Raw genomic sequence first — 6,242 nt, forward strand, 5'->3', positions numbered from 1 at the left:
GCATGCTAGAAGCTTTTGGAGGGCCACTTTGTCTCCTAATAACAATCCTACAGGATATTTTACATAAAATGATATTCAAAAAGGAATTAGCCAACAGTGATGAAAGGACTACAAAAAATTAAAATGTTGACACTGATAGTAAAATGAGAACATTATAACTAGTCATTTCAATAACTAGAATATTGAAAGGATCAATATTCTACCATTTTGGGGAGAGTACTGAAGGTCAGCCCAAAACCCTAAGCGTGCCAGGCAAGTGCATTTCACTGAGTTACACTCCAGCCCCAACCTGCTGTCATTCTAAAAGCCATATATATGCATTCATAAAAATTCAGTGTCATTATTTATTTCTATTTTTACAATAGAAACAATGCAAAACAGAACACATTTTATAATATTATTAGTGCAGGAAATCTGTCCACACAATAAAGACCAAAGACTCCAGCTGAGGGCCTGGGTCCTAATATCCTGCATGAGTTCAGCTGAAAGTCTACAGCTCATAACAATGCCTCCCACAAGTCCAACAGGAGGCCTAAAATCCATGACAAAGTCTCATGGAGGCCCACTTCACAGATCTGTGCTGGAAAGGCCCAAAGGTCAGTGGGGGAAGCTAGAAAGTCTACGCCAGTAGGACGAAGGATCAGTGCTAGCAAGTGAAGGGATCTGAACTGGAGCTGAGAAGCAATGCTCAAGGTGAGCACCAGAGCGCCCCCAAAGGAATCACAGCCATGCTCAGCAATAGTGAGGTCCTGAGCTCCTCCAGCAATCAAGAAAGCTGAGTTTCCATCAGGAAAGTCAAAGCAAGAAGCTTCTGCATGAGGCTGAGTGTGCACCAACTTCCCCTCGGGAACCAGGAAGCAATGCTCAAGATGTGGAGCAGGGCTCCCCCAAAGTGAACCATAGCCATTCCCAGCAACAATGAGGTCCTGAGCTCCTCCTTCCACAAGAACAAACAACTTTATCATGAAAGGTCCTCCAGCAGAACAGCCCAGGAAAACCAGTGGCTTCCAACAGCTCCATCAGTTACAAGGAAAAAGCAAGGCAAGTATAGCTCAGACTACTCATGAAAAGTATATGCAAAGAAATAAAACTCTTTAATCCTCAATATGTTTTAAATAATGATACAATGAGTAGTTGTTTTACTGTCTATTTTTTCATTTCTCTATCTATTTATGATTGAAAGAGAACTTTGAATCTTTTGACCAAAAAGTGATAAAAGTTAGAGGAAAATCATATTTTTTTTCTGTTAATCACTAAATTTGCCCTGTGAAATTTTGGCTTCAAAGCATTTTTTTTTTTTGGCAGAACCGGGGATTGAACTCAGATCCTTGTGTTTGCCAGTCAAGCACTTATCCTACTGAGCCATCTCCCCGGTTTAAAGCTTATTTTTTTAATCATTATAGATGATGTTGTAGTCATGGATTACAAGGAAAAAGATTTAACACAGAGAACATAATATGTAGTATCATTTCATAATATCCACCCACAGAGTCAAATAAGAAAGTGTGGAAGATCTGTAGAGGCACTAGAGGATGAAAGAATTCAGCTAAGGGCCTGGATCCCACAGCAATATCCTGCGCTACTCTAGCTGGAGAACTACAGCCCATAGCAATTTCTGTCATGAGCCCAGCTGCAGGCCTAGAATCCATGAGAATGTCTCATGGAGGTCTGTATCATGGATCTGTAATGAGAAAACCCAAAGGTGGAAGCTAGAGAGCCTGTACAGCAGGATGAAGGATCTGTGCCAGCGGGCTGAGGAATCTGCGCTGGAGCCAGGAAGCAATGCTCTAAGTAAGGACCAGGGCTCCCCCAAAGAGGTGCACAGCCATCCTTGGTGACAGCGAGCTCCTGAACTCCTCTAATGATGAGGATAGCTGAGATATATCAAGAAGGCCAGCGTGAAAAGTTTCTCCAGGAAAACCATCAGCATGTATCTTTGCCTCCAATCCTCTTTGTATGCAGTTGGCAGCAGCCCTAAAAAAGGCCATCTGCATCCAGCGCTGTGCTGATTCAGTTCAGCTGGGTGTGATGAAGTGACCATTGTTAATCCAACACATATTGCAAAGAAATGATTGCTAATAGAGATAGGAGAAGGGGTAGGAGCAGGGAGATAGAGAGAAAAAAAGAAGTGGGGAGGCTAAGTGAGCCTGGACATAGCAATGACTTTATATTACCTTTCTCTGTGGTCTCAAGAGACCTGAAACCCTCTGGTTACATATTCAGATGCACTGCATACACAGGTGCCATATTCCCAAGCAAATGACCTGCAACCTGGTAATGGTTCTTATGAAGATTTACATTTTCGTAGGAGAGTTGATCTACCAGGGACAATTCTAGGAGAGTCCTGTCAAGAACTCTATATGTGAGCAAAAAGGGAGACCCCTTTATAAGTGTGTTGCACACCATGTAACATATGAAACCCTAATTTTATATTAAATCTATCTCTCTAAATGAAATTATACTTAAGTCCTCAGAAGAAAATTTGCAGGGAAGAAAAAGTCTATCTCTCTTCTATGAAATAAAAGCCTATATAAAGTATATGATCCATTTATATAAATTTCCCATGAGTCTATAATTTATAATTATGATTAGACTAAATTTATATTACTGGGTTCTTCTTAGTTTGTAAACAAAGATTTAATGTCTACAAACATGATAATACGTGTTTTACAGATTATTAAGTTATGGTATGAAAGTCAAATGCTAAAAAAGGTACAAAAAATACATACATACAAAAGATGGAAGAATCCAGTTAGGTTTTAATTTATAAACTCTCCTGATCTTTATTTAGTTACTTTACACATAAAATTTTCCCCCATAATTTTATTGATAAACAAATAGCAATGAGACAGTTTCAAATAAAATTGGTAGGACAGTTTCAATAATTCACACATTGCATACTCTCTTCCTAGTGGTTAGTTGCTGTACAAGATGCAGACATGATATCCTATTTACAAACACTATTAGAACAAATCCCTATATTCATTAAGAGAATGTAACTATATATCTATCCTAACCACTTTGAATACACAGATACAAAATGGACATTCATCTGTATCCCCTTATTTTGTTAAGTTCCATTATTTGAATATTATAGGTGTGTAAAATATTCTAAAAGAATATATATATATATTCATATATATATATATATTCTAAAAGAGTCCAGTAGCCCATAATAGTATTGGGTCTTCCGCTTCACTGGCAATGTCAGGAATTGTTGACCTGAGTCCCCTACAGCTCAACACAACAGCATGGCTTTACTTCTTATATTTCATTCCCATGATTATTTTTAAAGGACTTTTCAACTACAGTACTGAAAAACAGTATTGTATGACTTGTTCTCTAAGGGGGACTGCTAGCCTTGCTGCTACATGGAGCCGTTCTCGCCAGTGAATATAGATTTAGGATATAGAATACGCTCAAGACTGAAGAAGCCTAGAACTTCACTGCATGGAGAGAAGCAAGTACAGTGTTATGTGCAGTATATTTGGAGGTGACCTTTTCCATTAGGTATGATTGGGTGGAGGTTGGGAGGTCACAGGAAGGTTGGAGAGCTGTATTTCTTGATGTCCAGATCAACTGCTGCCTGGTAGACAAACATTATCACCTATTAATCTTGCCCTCTTGCCTCACCTTCGCAACAAAATTTCTCAAGCCATCATACAATGCAGAGCTACACAGGCATAGATCATCTATCCGCAGATATAGACAGAGTGTGACTATGAGTCACCATAGTAAACGCCAGGTCCCAAGAACTCTCTCCTGCATTGCCACAGCCAGTACCCTAGAAGCTCCGGAAGGATCCTGCGGTGCCAGCCAGAGCAGCCTTCATTTTCCACGAACCCCTCCCTGGCACTGCACCGACTGCTGAGCACTGTGCTGTATATGCAACGCATCTTCCTGTGTCCTCACCGTGGCCTGACCCCAAGGGACCTCACTATCTCCTCACATCGGGCTCTTGTCCACAGCGAGCAACATTTGTGCCTGCCCGAGGGCTAGGCAGAGGCAGTTGCTACAGAGAAAAAATGGAGCAAAGCAAACCAGATGTTCTCTGAAGACACAGCTGTAAATACCACTATTGGAATTGAAAGAATAATACCAACAGTAAATCCTACTGACTTTAACATTTATTTATTTATTTATTTATTTATTTATTTATTTATTTATTGCCAGCATGGCACATTGTGCTGGCTATTAAACTTGGATCCTTGCATTTGCCAGGCAGGCGCTTAGGTCACCGAGTTATTTCCCCAGCCCCTTATTGACTTTGTTTGTTTATTTATTTATTTATGAATTTAGGACAGGGTGTACAGGGTGTGCAGGGTCTCACTACGTAGATCGGACTCGTAGTGATCCTCCTGTTTTCAGCTTCCCAAGTGCTGGGATTACAGGTGAGCACCACAATGCCCAGTCTCGTCTCACAGCTCCCTGGGGACGCGGCCAGCACTGTACCCAGGGCTCGAACCCCCCCTGCTATATATGCCAAAGCAGGGGTTTTAATCTGCTCAGCTATCTGGCTGGCCCTTCCTTATTGACTTTAATATTTGCTATTTCTTAGCAATTTAAGCAGATTTAGAAAACATTTAAGAAATTAGTATTTTATTTATCATTCTTGATAAAAACATGCAACAAACAAATCTAACCAAATACTATCCAAAAAGGAGAAGAAAAAAAAAAAGATGAGACTCTTTTCAATTTTTAATTGGTGAAGCCAAGAAAATCACACTACTAAAACTTAATTAAATAATTAAATATTTAAAACGAATTTCTGACTCTAACCTATTAAATGAATTCTTTTTATTTGTCTGCACTCTATCATAGTCAGTACATAAGACAAAATCAAATGTACAAACCAAACAATTTAATGTATTTGACTCAATCAAAAATTCCATTTCATTTACCCTGCCAAAATTTAAATCACCTCAGAACCCAATATGACAATTTATATTTCCCTTGCATCAGAAAATACACAATAACATGCCATTATTAATATATCACCCACGAAGTGACACTGCCTTGTAAAATATAACTCATTCATTTTGCATGTTTCATTTCATTTCAATAATAATATACAATAAAAACATTGTCCAATTTACAATGTGTGTCAAAATTCTAGTATTCTAGAGTAGATATTTGATAACCTTATTTTTATACCATTTATCACCAACTATATATACATATACATGTCTTGAACCTTCTTTAATCAAATATATCTTACAGTAAAGAGTAGGTGTTTGTGTGTATACGAAGGTAAGCGTAGACACACAGCTATTTTCTTTGGCAAAAACACAATCCACCAGCTTGTCACCACATGGAAAATATATTTGAATATATCTTTTGGGCACTACATTCTCTTCTATATAATGCTATATATGCTAAAAAGATCAACATAGTGCTTCTGGGTTATCAAAGCAATACCTGTAAATAAAGGCATTCCCAAAAAGTCCCAGTCCTCCGCTGGGTTGTTTAGCCCGGCCAAATCAGAGCACAAGAGCAAGCTCTGTTCATTTGTCTGCACGCACACTCAGTTACTCAGCTTTCTCAGGAAGCAGGAAGCAGACCTTTTGTTAAGTGAATGTTTTTGGTAAATCTAGAGATCCTTTCACCTCTTGAAGTGCTTCACATCCTTCAGGACGGGAACAGAAATACAGCAACCTACTTCCACAAAGTTGACCTCACTGCTCTCCAATGCTTGCCGTCTCCTCCCCACTTTGTTGCCCAGATAAAAGACTCAACACTTGAGCTTCTCCCTCTTCTTCAGCCATCTAACGCTGTTGTTCCACACGGGCGTCTTTTGACCCTTCCCACTTCCAGGCCCCCTCTACTCCCACAGAGTGTCCAGGTTACGGGATGTGTCCAGCTAGTCAGGAAATGCCAACCTGCCTTTTCTCCACCTGCTTCCCACCAAGTACTGTCATGAACTTTCCCAAAAAGAAAGCAATTACAGCCTTCCAAGGAGGAGGAGGTTTGTCTACAGGGACCAAAATCTGGTACTGGCATCAGTCCACCACTTAAAGCAGCTGCCTGTTCTTAAAAATGAACAATTAAATGCAAGAAAAACTGTGAACAGTGTTCTTATTTTTAGCAGTTGAGCAGTTACACTAATGATGATGATAGTTTCAATACGTGGCTTACAACCCTAAAATTTCGTAGTCTGTAGCTGTTAGGCTGTGCCTGTCCAGCGGATGCGTTAAGAAGAAATATTTTACCTTTATGTTCCTCCTAAAAATTTGTCTAATGTC

This window comes from Octodon degus, unplaced genomic scaffold (genome assembly GCF_000260255.1).
Source record: "Octodon degus isolate 3935 unplaced genomic scaffold, OctDeg1.0 scaffold00119, whole genome shotgun sequence".
Taxonomy (NCBI): Eukaryota; Metazoa; Chordata; class Mammalia; order Rodentia; family Octodontidae; genus Octodon; species Octodon degus.